The sequence below is a fragment of the Halichoerus grypus genome, chromosome 11 (genome assembly GCF_964656455.1).
Source record: "Halichoerus grypus chromosome 11, mHalGry1.hap1.1, whole genome shotgun sequence".
NCBI classification, from domain to species: domain Eukaryota; kingdom Metazoa; phylum Chordata; class Mammalia; order Carnivora; family Phocidae; genus Halichoerus; species Halichoerus grypus.
This window is the reverse complement of record NC_135722.1, coordinates 12,175,079-12,196,480: the sequence shown is the minus strand read 5'-3', so window position 1 is coordinate 12,196,480 and position 21,402 is coordinate 12,175,079. Positions and strand designations below refer to the sequence as shown.

Here is a 21,402-nt window from a genome sequence, read left to right as displayed (position 1 = left end):
AGGGTGTGAGTGGTTGACAATAGCTATACATCACTGAACAACAGCTACTGAGAATTAAGCGTTTGCATCTTATTGGATGATTTTTTAGTTGGGGCATTTGAGGCCTCCATGGAATCTGGGAGAGAAGATATTTAATATTTCTTGTGGTGTCTTTTAGAGCTCACAAGTCATAGTCATGTAACTTATTTCCCTGCATGGTGGGGAAAAATAAGGATTCTCCAATTGGAAAATGATTTCATAAACATTGCTTCCCTGCCTAACAGATTTGATACGCACTAAAGATCAAACAGAAGTCAAGTCTAGGCGGATGTTTCATGGAAACATCATGAAATCCAGCACTGTGGTCAGTGACTTGTTCAACTTTCCAACTTTCTGAGAAGGGTGGGAGAAGGAATGAGCTCATCCTGGCCTGGGTTATAAACCTTGAGTGCTCTCATCAGCCCTCAGATCATGGGCAGTTAGAGCACATGTGTCCCAGGCTGTTTAATCAAACAAAAATTATGAGAGTTTGGCCTAAGGTGGCCAAAGTTTTATTTTGCCTCAGAAGTGTGTTGGAAAAATAAAACCTACAGTAGGTCCATCTGGAAACAACTGAAGTGTCCATTGATGGATGAACGGATAAAGGAGCTGTGGTGTACATGTATGATGGAATATTATTCAGCCGTTAAAGGAGGAAATCCTGTTATTGTGAGAGCATGGGTGGAGGGCATCATGCTGAGTGAAATAAGCCAGACAGAGAAAGACACGGACAGTGTGATCTCACTTACATGTGGAACTAAAACAAACACAAACCAAAACCCTAACAAACTCATGGAAAGGAGATGAGATTTGAGGTCACCAGAAGGGGGGAAGGAGGAATTGTAAGAAGCTGCCAAAAGGTAGACTTCCAGCTCCGAGACAGGTAAGCGCTGGGGACGCACGTGCAGCCTGGGGACAGCAGCTGACACCGTTGTCTGGCACATGGGAAAGTTGTCAAGACAGTAAATCCCGAGAGGTCTCATTACAAGGAAAAACTTTCCTTTTCCTTCCTTTGCTTTCTCTCTTCATTGTATTTCTATGAGGCGATGGGCGCTAACTAAACTTCTTGGTGTAATCATTTCAGAGTGGGTGTAAGTCAAACCATCATGCTGTACACCTTGAACTTATATGGTGATATCTGTTAATTATATCTCAATAAAACTGAAAAAAAAAAAAAAAAAAGGAACCACTGCTGAAGGAGGGCCGGTGACCTCACACTGACATGCAAACACCGACCCCAAGGCATTTCTTTGTCATGTTGTTGCAAACCAGAGAAAGCATCCCAATGGATCGGCACTAGTTTGGGGACAAGCACTAGGGAACCACCCATCTAGTCCGGGACCTGCTCCTCCATTTTGTAGGACGGGGGACCCCAGGCCCAGGGAAGGGAAGTAAGCTCTCCAGGTCACAACCTGTGATGCGTCTGGCCGGGTGCGGCATGATCCTGTAGCTCACAGCCAGAGGACGCTAGTGGTTCCTTCTCTGCAGGTGCATCCTCCCCTGAGGGGCTCTGTACATGGACAGCAGCTCAGCCATGGGCTCAGACTCTGGGGAGCTCATCCCACCAACCACCCCCAGGAGCCGTGGCTGGGGGCCGCAGCGGAAGTTGGGTGTGGGCCGGGGCTGGTTGGACAGCAGGGCCAGGGTGCTCGCCAGGGCCCGAGACCCTGAGATACAGGAATCACAGACCGGCAGTCCCACGGTGATGTTGGGCAGGAAGGCTGGGTCCTCTTTCGCCTCGGATACAGCGAAGAGAAGGCCCAGGACATTCAGGAAAAAGCGGGTGTTGAACCTTCGAGAGGGTGAAGGACGGGGGGAAGTTAGGATTGGTCAGTAGCATTCTGCTGAGCCACATAAAACCGCCACAGAGGGTGTGTCCTTGCAAGGAGCGCGGCGAGGTGCGAAGGGAGACTGAATTTAGATGTACACTGGCGGAAGGACGGAAGCCTTGGGGGAAAGACAGCCATGCACCAGTTCACATACACGGAGGAAGGCCGGCAGCTTCCCAGAGGTAGACAAGGGCACACACAAAGTGACAGACATTCAGACACACTGACACGCTCACAAGCACACACACAGACACATTCACAGACACTCACATAGGCACAAACACACATACAGAGACACACACACACACACATACAGAGACACACACACACACATACAGAGACACACACACATACAAACACACATACAGAAACACACACAATACAGAGATACACACAGAGACAGACACACAAACACACACAGAGACACACACACAAAGACACACAGAGACACACACACAAACACACACAGACACACACACACAAAGACACACACAGAGACACACATACAAATGCACATACAGATACACACAGAGAGACACATACAGAGACACACATACACGCACACAGACACGCAGACGTGCAGAGAGGCTGACCGCAGTGCAGCACTCAGCTGACAAACTGGCAGAGTGGAAGTGACAGATGCACGGCACACACACACACACACACACGCACAACACACGTGTACAGCACACACATGCAAGCACACATGTGCACATCACACATGCACAGCACACATGTGCAGCACACACACACACACACACAGCACACACACACTGCGGTGGGAGGCTCCGATGCAGAGACAGGCGCTCAGGTGTGGATGAGGTGCGCACACGCACACACACGCACACACACACACGCACACAGCACACACGCACACACACAGTGCACATGCACACAGCACACACACATCACACACACACAGCGCACATGCACACAGCACACACACATCACACACACACAGCGCACACGCACACACACACACGCACACACACATCACGCACACACAGTGCACATGCACACAGCACACACACACAGCACACACACACAGCGCACACACACACACACGCACACATCACGCACACACAGTGCACATGCACACAGCACACACACATCACACACACATCACACACACAGCGCACACGCACACCCACAGCACACACGCACACACACGCACACACACACAGCGCACACGCACACACACAGCACACACGCACACACACGCACACACACACAGCGCACACGCACACAGCACACACGCACACACACAGTGCACATGCACACAGCACACACACATCACGCACACACAGTGCACATGCACACAGCACACACACACAGCACACACAGCGCACACACACACACACACGCACACATCACGCACACATCACGCACACACAGTGCACATGCACACAGCACACACACATCACACACACATCACACACACAGCGCACACGCACACCCACAGCACACACGCACACACACGCACACACACACAGTGCACACGCCCTGCGGTGGGAGGCTCCGACGCAGAGGCCGGCAGCCGGGTGCACAGCACACAGACGGACACGCCCTTGCAGAGACAGACGGCCAGAGACCAGGTAGAGAGCCCTGAGTAGGTGTGCAGACGCATGCTGGAGTGCTCCTGACAAACACGTAGGCAGGAGGAAGACAGACAGACGTGGGGAGCGGAGTGACATCGGGTCTGGCTACAGACTTCCTGGGCACCTTTCTGGAAAGACCTTGCAGGCTCCCAGCCTGGAAGGCGGTGAGGGCCCAGTGCAGCCCTGGGAGCAGCTCAGATCCCTGTGGAAGCCGGGCAGGCGCGGATGGGTGCAGACAGGCGCCGGCCTGGGGCTGCCTTCCCCTTGGGCCCCCTGCAAACCCCTACGTGCGTCTTCCCACAGCGCCGGCGCCAGGACGCTGAAGCCATTCCCAGCTGCAGAGCTCTTCTCACCTTCGAACCAAAGGAACATTAGCATTGTGCAGAGAGAGAAGGGGACTTGCCTTGGGTGACTCAGTGACTCAGGGACGGCCGGGACCAGAACCTAGTCTGGCACCCAGTGCTCAGAGCCAGTGCTGTCCCTGCCAAGGGGCCCTGGACGCTGGGTGACAGGTCTAGCGCCCGCAGCTGCCTGCAGTGATCAGGAAGGCGTCCCTCCCCCGCCCTCCCTCACTGGGTGGCCGTACCTCCCTAAGGATCACGAGTCCTCCCACCGCTGGCACAGCGGCTGCCCCAAAGGCTGCTGGAACCTTGCTTGTGGCTGATCCAGCACCACGTGTGAGGGCGTCACAGCCCCTTTGGTGGAGAAGCCGTCTGAGGGCCTGGACATCGGCAGGTGGCCAGGAGCGCGGACAGCGTCCCCCGTGAGCACTGCCAAGAGCAGGGCCACAAGGATAACTGGACAGGCCATGGAGGCTGTCCTTTCCTGAGGGCGTGTGGCTGGGGGTCCTTGTTGTCAGACCGCCTGGGCCGGGCCTCCTCCTGGAGGCTCTGGGCACGTCTGCTGAGTCTTCAGGGGACCTCAGAAAGAAGGTGAGTGAGTGTGGCTGAGCTCCTGGCCTTTGCCCTACGTGCCTGTTCTTTCAGAGTCGTGCAGGGCTCTGTGACCCGCTTCCGGGCCTGGCTTGCAGCACCCTGATCCCTGCGTCGCTTGTCCTCACAGCTACTAACTGTCCTTGCTTGCTGGCTGAGGACCCGGCAGAGACGGGTCCACTACCTGAGAGCAAGAGGGGTGCCCTGCCCACCGGCACCTCCTCTCTTCTGGGGACCTGCTGTGGGGGCTTGTGTTTATGAAGTTGTCCACTTTCCTGCCCCAGGGCCCCTGGGCCTGCTCACACCCCATAATCTTCAAAGCCAGAATTACCGCCGTGATGCACAGGGGAGGCTGAGGCCTCCAGGGTCAGGCTGAAGCAGTGAAGCAGCCTGTTGAGTCTGTGGCCGCAGACCTCAGTGTCCCCGGGGAGGGTACACTTGACATCATGCTCACAGAGGGACACAGCCAGGGCGGGCTGGCCTTAGGGTTCAGCTTCAATCTGTTTGTGGCCTGAATACTATCCCATCTCTTAGGCAATTCACTTCCTCTCTCTGGGACCTCTGTTTTCCCCTCCGTGACAGGAACACATGGCTTCCGCAGGTGGTCCCGAAACTCTGTTTCAAGAGCACAGCCTTCCACAACACACCAGCAGAGCTCCGTGCCTAAAATCAGGTGGGTGGGGACACCCTCTGGGACAACTGCTGGGTCCCCTGCACCTCTCGGTGCTTTCTTGGCTCCTGGAGTCCTCCTCCTGCAAGGAGCACACTTTGATGCCTCGGATGAGTCACCTCTGAGGCTCTGATCAAGTCTGAGTCTACTTTCCAAGCCGGCATGATGGGGCGAGCATGGGGACTGTCCTAACTCCTGACCCGGGAGGCACTGGGGCAGAGGAGAGGCCGGGGGAGTCCAGCCCCTGGCTCAGAGGCGGGCTTTGGGATCATGCCCTCTGCACCGGGGAGACTAGTGACACCGAGGGACAGGAACGACTGATAAACTGAGAACTGGCTTCATGAGCCGGGCAGACATTCAATCACGGGCCTCTCCTCTCCTGAAGGCGGGCGCCATGGGGCCTTTCTCACTCAGCTCACTCGGCTGTTGAGAAGCCGAAGTGTGGTAATCAGGGATTTGAAAGAGCCCTGTAAGTTGTCAATGCTTTGAGAAACAAGGGAGGGCCCTGCCAGGATTGCAAACAGAGCCCCCACAGCGTGTCAGTGGCCGCTCTCAGGCTGGGGGACAGGGCTGGGCAGGGCTGTGCCCCCATCGGCCTGCAGGGGGCGCCAGGGAGCAGGAAGCTTGAGGGCCTGGAGATCCGGGTCCAAGAATTTAAACGTGGCAGGCCCCCTGCTTCTTAAAGTTTTATTGAAACAGCCGCAGTCTTTGGTTTCGATATTGCCTGGGGCTACTTTCTCAGGAGGATGCAGATCTGAGTAGCTGAAGAGGAGACCGGTCAGCCTGGAAGGTCTAGAATATTTACCATCTGTTTGTGGAAAAGCTTGTTGGATGCTGCTTTAACACTAGCTTTCACTTAATAAGAAATACAGGGCTGAGTGACATGTGTGAGTTTTCTATTGGTGAGTAATTAATTGCCACAAAGTTAGCAACTTAAATTTGACACAAATTTATTATCTCATAATTTTCCAGAAGCAGGAGTCAGACAGACAGTGGCTTATCTGTGACCTCTGGGCAGGGTCTCCTGTGACTGGAATCAAGGCTCGGGGTAGGGCATCCATCTCTTGAGGATGGCATCCATCTCTCGAGGATGGCATCTCCAGAGGCAAAGGCCTCCTATAGGCCCCATCTGGTTGTGGGTAGAATTCATTGTGTGGCACGTGTTTGACCGTGGTGCCCATTTCCTTGTGGGCTGTAGGCCAGGGCTGGTCTTGAGCCCACCTTCAGGTGCCCGCTTTATGGCCCTCCATCTCACAACATGGCAGCTTGCTTCTGCAAGGTGAGCAGGAGAACATCTCTGCTGCTTTGGCTTTCTCCTGTGGGCTCTCTCCATGAAGTCGGGCTCACTCAGGATAATCTCCCTTTTGATGAACTTAGAGTCAGCTGATTAGGGACCTTACTTATATGTTCACAATCTGGTAAGCTAATAATGGGAGTGTTATCACATCATATTCACGGGTCCGACCCTCCTTTTAGGGAAGAGCATTACCCAAGGACATGGGTCATTAGTGGTCATTTTGGAATTCTGTCTACTGCAGATGTTAGCAGCCAATCAAACACTTTTAGAGTATAGAATATTTATAACGGAGCTATCAGGGTCTGAAAAAGAAAGCGGACTGTTCTAGATTAAAAGAATGTTAAAAAAATAAAAATCAAATGCAGTGCTTGAACTTAGAATGGATCCTGATTAAATTCATACAAATAATAAAATCTATTCCTAGATAAAAAAGAACTACGAATGTGGACTACATATTAAATTATGTGATGGTGTAATTGGTTATTTTCTCAGGGGTGGTAATGGTATTATAATATTACGGTTGTGTGGAAGAATATCATTAATCTTCATAATACTTTTAAAAAGGCGTTGAAGTATAACACACATTCAAAGAAATGAATATCATATGTGAATTTTCAGTCTTAACACACCTCAGTCACTAGCCCAAGTTCAAGATTAAACACATCACCAATGTCTGAAACCCTCTGTGCCCTGTTCCATTCACCACCCCCAATTCTAATGGCTTTGATTAGTTTGCTTGCTTTTGTCCTTTTTACATCTGGATTCCTATAGCATGTAGTCATGTACGTCTGATCTCTTTCATTCAGGTTATGTTAGTGTGAGTCATCCAGATTGCTGCAGATCACCGTCACTGTTTTGATAGAATACCACTTCCTCACACAGGGGTTGAATAAGCTGTAAGAGATTTTTGCTGAATGGAGGGTATTCTTCATTCTATTTTTCTTCATTGAACTGTACAAATAGTTCAGCCCCTGTATTTTCATATGTGCCTTTTTTTTGGCCTCCAGTTGGAATATCTTACTTTGACCCATTTTTCTAAGACAAAATTATAAAATTTTGATTTTTTGAATGTTTCATCAAATTTAAATGATCGCAATATACAAAAATATCAAATCATTATATTGTACACCTGAAGCTAATATCATAATCGTGTTTCAGTTATATCTCAATAAAAATGTAAACGCAGCAAAATTACTGATTTCATCTGTTACTTCACCCCAGTTCAGAATATAATTTTAACCAATTAAAATTTGGAGGTCCACCAAAATTTCAGGATTATGTCTTGTGCACTATTTTTGCTTGTTCATTTTGTTTAGTTTTTTTCTTTCCTAGGGAGGGGATCGATTTCAGTGCCTTCCATTTGTAAGATTTGTTTCCGATACTTGGAATTCATGGGGCGTCTGGCTTAGTCAGTGGAGCACTGGACTCTTGATCTCCAGGTTAATGAGTTCAAGCCCCACCTTGGGTGTAGATTACTTAAAAATAAAATCTTTAAAAAAAAACCTTGGAATTTGCGAAAGTCTTCAAGAGTTGAAGGTTCTTGCCCTTTATTCATTACATGCTTTGATTAAAGATACAAGATTTCTAACTGCTTTAAATGAATACAATGAAAAAATTGAGAACATTGTAACAAATGAGTTCAATATTATGCAGATCCCTAGGTTGATTGAAAGTTAGTCTTTTGGGGCACCCGGGTGGCTCAGTCTGTTAAGCATCTGACTCTTGGTTTTGGCTCAGGTCATGATCTCAGGGTCATGGGATCAAGCCCTGTGTCAGGCTCTGTGCTCCGTGGAGAGTCTGCCTGAGGATTCTCTCTCCCTCTGCCCCTCCCTCCACTCACGTTTTTTCTCTCTCTCAAATAAATAAATAAATATTTAAAAAATAAAAAAAGAATAGTTTTTCAAAGGCTTATGTGCTTCCACAATCCTATGGATAAGAAGCAGGAAAGAAATGAGCTACCATACAGAAGGTTCTTGGTTCTGGTTTTTTGGTATTCCATCCCACTGTACTCAAAAACTTTGTAACTCCATTTCTCTAATTTTGTTTATATGGAAATATTTGTAAATTTTAACAAATATAGTTTCTGTTTTGATAGAAAAACCATCATAACTTATTTGGCTGCAGTTCTAAATTACGCGTATTACAACTGATTCCAAACATATTTCCATTCCATAAGTTCCATAATTCAATAAGAACATTACTTTTATCATGATGCTGTGCTTCACTAAAATTTGTTTTTTGGGGGCACCTGGGTGGCTCAGTTGGCTAAGCGTCTGCCTTCGGCTCAGGTCATGAGCCCAGGGTCCTGGGATCAGGCTCCCTGCTCAGCAGGAAGTGGTTTCTCCCACTCCTTCTGCTCCTCCCCCCTGCTTGTGCTCTCTCTCTCTCAAATAAATGAATAAAAAATCTTTAAAAAATTTGTATTTTTACTATAACCAAAACCAGAGCTGTGGTCTTCCAGTTTGATATTTTATGCTGAATTTACAACAGTGTTCGCAATAACGTCAGATATTTCATCTCTGACAGAATGAACTTTCAACAGCTTTATTTTGATGAATTGGACAGAAAGAGTTATTAGAATAACAAATGATTTTCTGTTTGAAGTGTTTAATGACACTGATATAAAACTATCATCCTCTCACTGTGTGTAAAATTGTTCTTTTCTCCTGGAGCCAATGCGTTACCAAGTATTGCTTTAGTTTGTGTGTGTGTGCGCGCATGCGCACAAAAAATTGGAATTAAATAAATGAGCTAAGTGACCTTTGATGTGACTGAAAAGTCTCGCTTCACAGAGTGAAATGCAAACACACCTGTGATTTTCAATCATTACTGTCTGGCACCGTCTTTGGAAGCAGGCGACGATGCATCTTCGCAGATTTGCGCCTTCTACTCTTCAAGTCCTCGCAGACATCACCACGACTCCCACGGAGGGTGATAAATGCTGACGAACATCTTGTGCAGAATACACGTTCATCGTGGGCTTTCCTATAACATGCAATTCTGTTTTTTTGTTTGTTTTTGACTCTGTCGCTACGGAAAGTGCTTATTGCAAAATATAAGAGTGATACCAAACGATAAAATATGTTGCTGTGGCTTTTGACCGTGCGAAAAGGGACCAAACCATGGTAACAAAAGCTTTCAGCCCGCTCTGCATATGCTCGACAGCAGCGCTTCTTAGTCTCTGTTTTGGGCACATTGTGCATTGATACCTGGGTGTCTGCCGGGGGACAACCTGTGGGCTTCCCGCGCTGTGGCATGGGCCGCCGGACAACTGCCGGGGGCGCTGTGCTCGATATATAGGGTTTTTGTTGTTGTTGTTTTATGCTAACAGCACTTAATTGAGTATAATGTAAAACAGCAAAATACATTAATCTCAGGAGCACAACTCAATAAACTTGGGCAATATACATGTATTCAGATAACCATCACACAGATCAACATATAGAAGAGGTCTATACCCCAGAAAACCCCCTCCTGTCCCTGTCCACACCATCATTCTTCCCCCACCCTCCGGGGCAACCACTGTTCTGATTTCTATTCCCAGAGGTTGGTTGTCTGTGTGAACTTTATATAAAGAAACTGTTTGATCTGGCTTCTTTCATTCCACATAGTATTTTTTGGGATTTGTCCATGTTGTTATATCATTAGTTCATCCCTTTTTAAATTGCTGAGTGTGGATGTACCACAGTTCATTTATCCATTCCTCTGTCTATGCAGATTTGGGTTGTTTCAGTGTTGAGCTATCGTGAACAAAGCTGCTGTGAACATTCACGTGAAAGTCGTTTCCGGTGAACATACGCATTCATTTTTCATTCATACTGAGGAGAAGGAATTACTGGGACTTAGGGTAGGTGGAAATTTAACTTCATAAGAAATTGGCAAATGGTTTTCCAAAGTCATGCAATTTTATACTGACCATGCCAAGTGTCAAAGAATATGGAGAAACCAAAACTGTCATATGTTGCAAATGGGAATGTCAAATGGAAAACCATTTTGGAAAATAGTTTGGCAGTTGTTTAAAACTTTAAACATACACCTACCATAAAACCCAGCCATTCCACTCCCAGGTATTTGCTCAAGAGAAATGAAATAAATATGTTTACACAAAAAGTTGCGCACAAATGTTCACAGCAGCTTTATTTGTATTAGGCAGAAGGTGGAAACAATTTCATGTCCTTTGACAGGTGAATAGATAAACAATTTCTGGTGTATTCATTTATCGGGATATTACTCAGCAATAAAAAGGTACTAATGACAAATGCAACAACATGGATGAATTTCAAAATAATTATGGTGACTAAAGCCAGATGAGAAAGGGTAAATGCTTTTAAATTGATTATGTAAAGTTCTAGAAAATTCAAACACACCTATGATGACACAAAGCAGATAAGTGTGTGGGGATGGAGGGTGGGAGGCATGAATTACAAAGTGCATGAAGAACCTTTTTGGGGTAGTGAATATATATATTCTTTATATTGATTGTGGTAATTGTGTGTGTGTGTGTATATATATATATATGTATATATAATGTGTGTGTGTGTATATATATATATGGAAGACATACCAGATCTACACACACTTCTTTAGAAAATATGAGAAGAAGGAACAACTCTAGATTTATTTTTTTATTTTTATTATTTTTTTTAAAGCTAGCTTCATTGATGTTTTATGTAAAATAAGCAGCACATATTCAAAGTGGTTTGGAACTCATGCAACATCACTCATATTCTGTTGGCCAAAGTGGGTCACAAGGCCACCCCTGATTCAAGGGGCAGAGAAGTATATTCTGACTCTCGATGGGAAGATAATTTGTAGCTATTTATTCCATCACAGAGTGGTTGCTCTAGGAATGATAATATACACCCTTAATTTATTACAAGCTACCTTGAGTTAATTTTATACCATTTAACTTTCAATGTAAAATCCTTATGAATGTAATTCCATTTATTCTCTCCCTTTGACCTTCGTGTTATTACTGTCACCTATTTTGTCTTTGTGTTATGAACTGTACCAGACATTGTAATTATTTTAATTTAAGCTGTCAATAGTTTCTTAAACATTTCGAAAAAGCAGTCCTTTATGTTTATATATATTCACTCTTTTTTTTTTTTTAAAGATTTTATTTATTTATTTGACAGAGAGAGACACAGTGAGAGAGGGAACACAAGCAGGGGGAGTAGGAGAGGAAGAAGCAGGCTTCCTGCTGAGCAGGGTGCCTGAAGCGGGGCTCGATTCCAGGACCCTGGGATCAGGACCTGAGCCGAAAGCAGACGATTAACAACTGAGCCACCCAGGCACCCTCTTATATACTCACTCTTTATGGTGTTTTTTTTTTTTTTTTTCCTTCCTATGGACCCAACTATCCTGGCACTATTTCTTTTATATTTTTATTTTAATATTTCTATTTGTTATTTCTTTATGTTTATATTTATATTTTAATCATGTTTATGTAGTTTGGGTCTGCTGGCAACTTTTTCTCTCAGCTTTAATTTATCTGAAAATGTCTATTTAGTTGGATAGTCGTTCACTGTTGAATGCTATTTTCACTGGATATAGAATTCTGGGTTATTATTTGTCTTTTTTTCTTTTTCTTTTTTTAGCATGTGAAAGATATCATTCCATTCAAACATTTCTATTGTTCCTTTTCTCTGTGCCTTTTTGTGCTACTCCAATTACATGTATGTTGGATCATTTGCTTTTTTCCCCAACTGTTTTTGGTTTTTAAATATTTTTTCCTCCCTCTGCTTCAGTTTGGATCATTTCTGTTGACTTGTATTTGTGTTTATTGACCCTCTATTTTGCTGTATCCAATCTGCTCCATTTCAGATACTGTGCTATATAGTTCTAAAACTTGTATTCTGTTAGATTTTTTTGTTTCTCTGCCTTAATTCCCCATCTGTTTACCCATTTAATCCTTTTCTTCTAAATTCTTTAACATATTTCCACAGCAGTTATTGCAAAGTCATGTAATTCCAACATCTGGATCATCATGCATCTGTGTGAATTTTTCTTTTGGTTTTGAGTCCTAGTCACTGCCTTTTTCATATGTAGTAACTTTTTTATTGTGTGCTGGACTTTCGGGATGGCATGTTGTAGATATTCTGTAAGGCAAATTACAAAAAGAACCATAATTATTTGCTGTTCTTTTCTGCTGGTTCAAAAAAATCTTGTTATGAGGGCCCATACCAATGAATTTAGCTCAATTAATTTTAAAAAAAAAATTTTTTTTTTTTTAAAGATTTTATTTATTTATTTGAGGGAGAGAGAATGAGAGAGAGTACATGAGAGAGGGGAGGGTCAGAGGGAGAAGCAGACTCCCCGCCGAGCAGGGAGCCCGATGCGGGACTCGATCCAGGGACTCCAGGATCATGACCTGAGCCGAAGGCAGTCGCTCAACTAACTGAGCCACCCAGGCGCCCTTAAAAAAATTTTTTTAAAAGATTTCATTTATTTATTTGAGAGAGAGAGAGAGCTGATTTGCCTGCAAGAGCGTGGGGAGGGATAGAGGGAGTGGAGAAGCAGACTCCCCCCTGAGCAGGGAGCTCGAGGTGGAGGGCTCAATCCCAGGACCCCAAGATCATGACCTGAGACAAAAGCAGACTCTTAACCAATTGAGCCACAGAGGCGCTCCACTAGCTCAATTTAAAGCCGAGTTCTCTAATTTTTCATTTAGAAACTTACAGTATTTGCTGTTATAACTTTATAGAACCTTTTAAATTATTTCATGTATAAGAATTCTCTTGGTTTGAATTTGCAGTTGACCTATCTTGGTATATATGTATCTAACCCTAATAAAACTCCACTAATAGATCTGGAGAAAATGAGGGTTGGTAGTACTTGAGCAGGAAGAGAATCAGCTTTGCTTTGCAGGGCAAGGTAACAGCAAGGTTGTGACTAGGTCTTCCTGCACGGCAGGAAGCTCCATTAGACAGAGAAAGAGATGGTACCTGAGCTAGCAAGGGAGGCTCAGTGGGGTTGAACTGTGAGGGACTCAGAGCCACCCAGAAGGGAAGGTTGTTCTCTTTCTCATTCTTTTTCAATTAGTGCCACAGTTTTAAGCCTAGGTGGATAAGAAACTCAGTTCTGGGCTGTAATCCAATTGGCAATATAATTTGGCATCCCACAGTTCAAATGTTAGGCTTCTTTTTTTATTATCAGCCCTAATGCTGAAAGAGTAAGATGTTTTTATTTTTTTTAAATGTTTTACATGAGTTACCTCATTTGAGTTTTTTTTTTTTTTTAAGATTTTATTTATTTATTTGACAGAGAGAGACACAGCGAGAGAGGGAACACAAGCAGGGGCAGTGGGAGAGGGAACACAAGCAGGGGGAGTGGGAGAGGGAGAAGCAGGCTTTCCGCAGAGCAGGGAGCCCGATGCAGGGCTTGATCCCAGGACTCTGGGATCATGACCTGAGGCGCAGGCAGATGCTTAATGACTGAGCCACCCAGGCGCCCAAGGTTTATTTTTTATTTATTTTTAATTTAAAAAATTTTTAGAGAGAGAGAAGCAGGGGGAGGGGTCGAGGGAGAGTGAGTGAGAGAATCCCAAGCAGGCTCCACACTCAGGACAGAGCCTGACGCTGGGCTTGATCTCACAACACTGAGATCATGACCTGAGCTGAAATCAAGAGTTGGATGCTCAATCGACTAAGCCCCCACCCAGGTGCCCCGAGAGTAAGATATTTTTAAAAGAATAGTAATTTATAATCCCTGATTTTTATTCTGTGTTTTGACCAAGACTTTAGGAAATATATGCCATTTAATTTCCTTAGACTGGCCAGCGCCTTTAGAAGCAACCCCTACCATCCAGTCTTGAATTACTCATGCCTTACTTATCACTCATTATGTGACAGAGACCTCATAGTTCTCAAAGCTTTGCCTTTTCTAGACATCACATTTCAGGATCATAAGCTACTGGTTGTTTCACTACTGTGAGCTATGGGATAAAGGAGTATTAGTCTGCATCCTGTGTTGTAATACTAGATATATTCTTGCAGTTTCAGTCTGACTCAGACAAGAGAGCCAATTCTGTGAGGATTAGTTTTATGTGTCAACTTAACTGGGTCATGAGGTACCCAAATGATTTGGTTAAACACTATTCTGGGTGTGTCTATGAGGGTGTTTTTGGATGAGATAACATTTGAATTGGTAGCTGAGTAAAGCAGATTGTCCTCTTCAATATGGGTAGGTCTCATCCAATCTGTTGAAGACCGGAATGGAACAAAAGACTCAGTAAAGAAGCATTCACTCTCCCTTCCTGACCAACACTAAGGTGAGACATAGGTTTCTTCCTGCCTTTGGACTTGGACTCAGATTGGAACTTATACAATCCACTCTCCTGGGTCTCCAGCTTGCTGACTGCAGATGGTGGGACTTCTCAGCCTCCATAATTATCTGACCCAATTCCTTATTTTATATATATATACATATTTGGCATAGACTCAAAGTAGCTAGGAATACAACTTGATTCCTCCAATTTTTCCAATGGTTTCTTTCCTGCAACAATCCTGCTACTGATTTCTGTATCAATTAGTTTTCTTAGCTGTAAGCAACTGATATAGATTGTCCAATTTAATTCGAAAAGGGATTTATTGAAATGATATTGGGTAGCTCATAGATTAGCAGGAAGGCTGGAGAAGTGAAGTCATTTCAAACCGAGAAGAGGATGCTTACACGCTAAAAGACTATAGAACTCTTGCCCCAACCACAGTACCAGCACAGGACGTTGGATATTAACTCTGGCACCTGCATAAACTAGGTGGGGTTTCCTTTTAAGTTAAGACGGTTAGAATTTGCTGTTGGGTGGGATGTGAGAGAATGAGAGGAATAAGAAAATGAGGATGATTTATGTATTTATTTATTTTGCCTGGCCAACTTGGTTCTCCCGGTGGTACAGGAGAAGATTTGGGAGAAGTAGTTTTGGGGGTGGGGAATCAAGACTCCTATTTTGGGGGGTGCCTGGGTGGCTCAGTCATTAAGCGTCTGCCTTCGGCTCAGGTCATGATCTCAGGGTCCTGGGATCGAGCCCCACATCAGGCTCGCTGCTCGGCGGGAAGCCTGTTTCTCCCTCTCCCACTCCCCCTGCTGTGTTCCCTCTCTCGCTGTGCCTCTCTCTGTCAAATAAATAAATAAAATCTTAAAAAAAAAAAAAGACTCCTATTTTGGGTATGTTATGCTTGAAAAATGTACTAGCCAAGTGGGATTAGGGCTCCCTCTCCCTCTCTCATCCTTCTTCCTCTTTATGCATGGGCTTCCTTCTCTGTCTTCTACTCCTCTATTTCATGTGGCTGGAGTCATGCCTTCTACAAAATGCAAGTTCAATATCTTTTAGTTTTACTCAGTAGACACTACTTTATATATGTCTTTTGGCTTCAGTTAGTAGAGACTACTTCTCATTTCACTAATAATATTCCCAGAGGACTCTGATCTTTGCTTGAAAAGCCCACATGTATTCCAGTGACACCTGACCAGGTGGCAGGTGAAAGAGCGGGCCATTTCCCTAAATATGGGAGAGGTGGTTTGTAGAAAATAATCAGAACAATAAAAAAGTAATCTGGTTATTCATGGTTTTGTAGAATGCTGATCATCGCAACCGCAGATAATCGCTGTGGCAGAGTCCATATTGCTTAGCAAATATTCCATTTGCTCTTTTACCTTTAGTGGCCCCCTTCTAGTGAGGCAGGACTGTCTGGCTCCTTCTAACCAGTGGGCTGCAGCAGCAAAGGTCCGTTATGATTCTGTAGCTTCTTATCCCCTGCTGTGATGACGTGCAGTCTGCCTTGTCAACAGGGCAGCTACAAAATGGCGGAGATTCTTTAAGCCTGGGTCTCCAGGTGACTACATGCAGCAGGGCCCCCTGCTGATTTGCATGGGGGGGGGAAGTATTGTGAACAGTTTGGGAGCTGAGTGTTGCCAGAGCAAACCTGGCCTCTTCTGACTAAACCAAACCTGCACATTGATTTTCATGATCTTCCTTAATCCTCCTTTCTATAATTCTTTCAAATAGGAAGTATTAATTTTTTTTATCAAAGGAAACTGATGTTCTGAAAGGGTAAGACATTACCTGAGAAGGTAATTCCGTTTATGACTGTTTGCTGAATGTCTACCGTTGCTGACTTTGCAGCCCATAGGAATGAGCTTATTGAGAACACTGACTGTCATGAGTCAGGTGCTGTGTTTAAGAGGAGGAGAAACAAAAGAATTGGAGATCCAGAAGGTAGAGAATCACCACTTGAAAGGCAGGTAATAGAACCCTGGAGATATTGGGAACCATTTGGGGAGACATAAATTGGGGAGTAGTCAAAGGAATCACCCCTCCTTTTACTATTCTAACCTTTACCAATGGGAAATTCCACTGGGTTCATGGTTTTTTTCATTAACTTCCTCATAATAAGTTGGCAGGTTATCCATACCATAAGAGAAAAAAAATTCCTGACGGTCCTCCCATTAGTATGATTCCCAGCTATCATCTTCCACAGAGAATATAAGTTGAAATCAATGAGCACTGAGATGATAGGATAAGGAGGGAGAAACTGGGGAACTTAAATGTGGTTGAGCTGGGGATGGGGGTTTGGATGTGGTAGTCAGTTCACTTATGACTATGTTAACTTGTAGCTCTGTGATATCAGAGTGTAGCCCCCAAACCCTGAGAATTTGGAGGTGGGGTAAAGATGGAGAAGGCAAGAAAAGAGAGGTAGAGGGAGTCATCTAAGCAAACTTCACAAACCTTGTGGTTTTCCCTAAACTAAACTAAACAAACAAACAAAAAAGCAGGTAGTTCTTCTCATCACTTCTCGGGTGTTGCTGAAAGCCACCATTCTTGAGGGCAAGCACCACACGGTGTTGATACTTATCAGAGCATGAAGATCTGGGGAGACAAAGGGCTAAGATGAAGGACTCTTACCTGCATTCTTTGGGAACTGGATTTTACCAATGACTTTTCTGAATGCAGCTTTTACATCTTTGTTCCTCAGACTATAGATCAAGGGGTTCACCATGGGGATGACCACGGTGTAAAAGACAGACACAACCTTCTCTTCCTCTGGGGATTGGTCTGAGTTACTTCTCTGGTACATGAAGGCAAATGTCCCGAAGAAGAGGACAACAGTGGTGAGGTGGGAGGTATAGGTGGAGAAAGTCTTGGCTTGCCCACCAGCAGACTTCACCCTCAGGATGGCTCTGATTATGAGCATATAAGAGACCACGATGATCATGACATTGGCCAGGAACGTGAACTTGGCAAAAAAGAGGATGACAATCGCACTTTGTGTCATGCTGTTGCAGGTGAGCTTCAGCAGGGGCGGGAGGTCACAGAAGAAGAAGTTGATCTGAGTGTGGTCACAGAAGGAGAGGGTGAAGGTGCATGTGGTACGCAGATGACTCCTGATACCCCACAGACATAGGCTGCAGCCAACAATCCCCTGCAGGTGCCTGGAGTCATGGCCAGGTTATAACGCAATGGGTGGCTAATGGCAACAAAGTGGTCATAGGTGATGACCGTCTTGCCTGTGGCCAGTGTGGCCAGGATTCGAGGGGTGATGACTGAGGAGTAGCAGGCATCCAGCAGAGCGAGATGTACATGGGGTTGTGGAGTTGGAGATCCACTTGGATCAGAATGATCGTCCCCACGTTCCCCAGAAGGGTGACAATATAGAAAATGAGAAACATCAGGGATAGGGGGCCTGCCAGTTCAGGGGTGATCTGTGGAGCCCACAAGAATGAACTCCGTCACAGCAGTGAGATTTTTTTTTTTGACCATAGACTCGAGGTAGCTAGGTGGTCAGAAGAGGAGAATGGAATTGGAGATTCCAGAACTGAAGGACTTTGCTTTCTTCAGTGTCAGATGTTAGGTGAATACCTCAGATAGTCTCTGCTCAGAGAGAGAAGAAAATGTTTACCATCTTGAGAACCCACAACTAGCAGTTACTATGAAAGGCTTTTACCTATCTCTGTGCCCCTCCTGTGGGTCAGTATTTCTTCAAATTTGCTTGCTTGTTGTCTTTAAGACCAGAGAACCTTAGACTATCAAGACTGGAAAGGACCATTGTAGCATCTCTCTATTCTAGAATATCCCCAACAAATTGTGTAGTCCAGTGTACCCCAGGGCTGCATCAGATGGCCTCTTGGGCTGTGCTCTGTACAACTGCTTGTGGGGTAGCTCATTAGCCTGTGGTGTGAATGGTGCCTCCAAAATTGTCAGATGCAGGGCCTTGCGCTACCGCTTTCTGTGATGGGGACTTTTGGGGACACTCTATCTTTGGAAAAGTCTCCCTGTTGGGAAAGCCACATTACTTTTTCTGCATCTTCCACACAGTGATATAGTCTACACATTGATACTATGTTGAGTAAAATCCCTCTCTCCCAAGACAGTGTTAACAATCACTTTTATCTAATCTCATCTCCAAGTCAAACATTTCCAGTTACTTCTGTAATTCCTTGTGAGTGCTCTCATCATCTACTTCTGCTCTCCTACAAATCAGGTCATGGTCTGTCTTGGATTTCTTTCCCTAGGGTCCGAGAAAGAAAGTGATTCTGTGGAAACCATTAGATTTATGGAGCCCTTATTCTGTGTCGGACATTTCCTTTTCACATTAACTTAGCGGTTCCTCTCAATAATCCTGGAATAACCATTAACACCTTCAAGAAGGTGTGGAAATCGATACATATCCCATTTATTGCTTGGCGGTAGCCTGAGCCTGGACTACCCCAGTTCCTCCCATTGCTTCCATCTTTTTTGCCCTGTGCTCTCTCACCCGGGTCTAGTGGAGACTGAAGATGGAAGGAAGTCCTAGATTACTGAACTGAAGCGAATTCTCCGGACATTAAGAACAGGAGTTTAGGCAGCTTTCTTCCAGAACCCTGTTATTACTGTGATTTTTTTTTTTTCTGTACTCCAACCATCTGCTTCTTTCTGTCCCTTTCTCCAGTGAGTTTCCTATCATTTTTATCTTCCCTATTTCCTTTAACTCTGACTTGTACATAGTCATGGCTTATCACTCCTTAGAGGTCCATCACTGTTAGTACCATGAGGAACTGAAAAGTTATTTCAGGATTCCCTGGTTCAAATACTTTACAAAGAGAGTTTTTTATTTATCCAGCTGCCTTTTTTGGCGGGGAGGTGACAGTCCAAAAGTTAAAAAGTTGAAAGCATGTAGCCAGCCCACATATTAACTGTCTGCTATATCCAAAGGGATAAAACAGCTTTCATACCTTCCGCTGGGCTGTGAATGGGGCTGGTATCTGACATCTCTTCAAGACCTGTCCTTACTCAGTTTGGAACTTTTTAGTACAAACATCCTAAAATTGTACCCAAATCTATAATTTTGTTCTATGACTCAGTAACTCCTTCTTTCATGGCAGTATTCTCCATCCTTTATTTAGCCAAGAAAGTTTTTCTTTTTCCTCCTTTCCACAGACATGTAAATTTAGAGATAAGGACTCCATGCTTTAGCTGCACCTTGCTTAACTAGACATTCTCCGAGGACTCTTTTCTTGCTGCGCCTATGTCTGAATCATAAGATTACAAATATGAGTTTCCTTGAGGCTGTTAATATATTACTCTGAATGCTTCAAAAAAATGAATGCTTCAATAATTTGAACTAAATAACCAATGAATTCAGATTTCTATCATGTTTAATCATATGCTTCACAGACTTATAGCAATATCCCACTGCTTAGTAGGATTTGGGCTGTCATGATTGGCCAATCACAGCACCTTTTTTTCCCAGAATGGTCATAACCTTTCAGTCCAGCCCTTGGACATGCTCCACAACACTGGTATTGAAACTGAGATTGAAATTATTTATTTGAGACACACACACACACACACACACACACACACACACACACACACACACCAGCAGGGGGAGCGGGAGAGGGAGAAGGAGGCTCCCTGCTGAGCAAGGAGCCTGATGTGGGGCTTGATCCCAGGACTCTGGGATCATGACCTGAATTGAAGGCAGATGTTTAACTGACTGAGCCACCCAGGCGCCCCTCCCCTCCACACTTGTTGAAAGCACCCACGACCCTCAGCAGAGACCCCGGACCTCACAGACCCACAGAACCTGGAGTTGGAAAGGACCTGGGTGATGTGGTTCTGTAATTTTCCAGCTCTGCTACCCAGAGGCCCCAGCCTTCCCAGAGCTGCCAACTCACACATCTTCAAACGAAGCAGCAATTCCTTGAACTCTTGTCAACAACCAGGTGCTTCATTTCATTTTGTTTGGAAAGGGAATTCTGATGTTAAAAAGAGATTTGAATGCACCTGGTCTACTATGTTCTCTTCATTTGGCAGAGGGAAAAATTGAAGCCCAGAGAAGAAGCAACTTTTACCCAGTGTGTCAGGGAACATTCCCTCCCCAATTTATCCTGGTGGGGGCTCGACACTAGAATCCTATTTGGAGCCTCAGGAAAGGCCACGGAGTCATTAAAGAACAAACCAGAAGTGACAAGCCCAGGATGGGGCCACAGGGATGGGAGGGTTGCTGGGACATTCAGAGGCCAGGTTCAGGGCCCCCCACTCTTCATCTCCCTCACTGCACTTCCCTCCCGTGACATCCATTTCCACATTCTCTTCTCAAAAGCTGCCCATTACAAGTATCTTTCTTTCTGACCTCACCAGTTGAGACAACCTCCTCAGAAGGCTCCAGGCCCATCCTTGGTTCTTGCTCTGAATACTTGGTTACTCAACAGTATGGCTGTCTGGAGAGTAATAATATCTGAACACCAACTATTATTCCCTGCACTCAACATATGTGTTACTGATTCCTGCAATCATTGGCAAGGTATATATATTCCTAGGCCTGCTTTATAGAAGACAGAGTTGAAGCTTTGGGAAGGTAGCTTGTTCACAAGGTCGCACTGTTCAAAAATTTGGAAAACACATTTAATAGTCTTGGAAGTATATCTGATCTCCCAACATAGTTACAAGATTCACATTACCGCGTAGGAGAAGAGCTGTTCCTTTTGTTCTTATGAAAGACTTCTGTGAAGCACTGTTGATATTTTCTGTTTTCTTTGCAGATCCAAGGAGATGGCTGCTGTGGCAATCTGAAAATGA

General features: G+C 44.9%; 1 pseudogene; it reads right to left on the bottom strand.

The window, feature by feature from the left end:
• Positions 1–1,485: 1,485 nt before the first annotated feature.
• On the bottom strand, positions 1,486–18,102 carry LOC118525741 (olfactory receptor 9I1-like; annotated as a pseudogene).
• Positions 18,103–21,402: the final 3,300 nt, after the last annotated feature.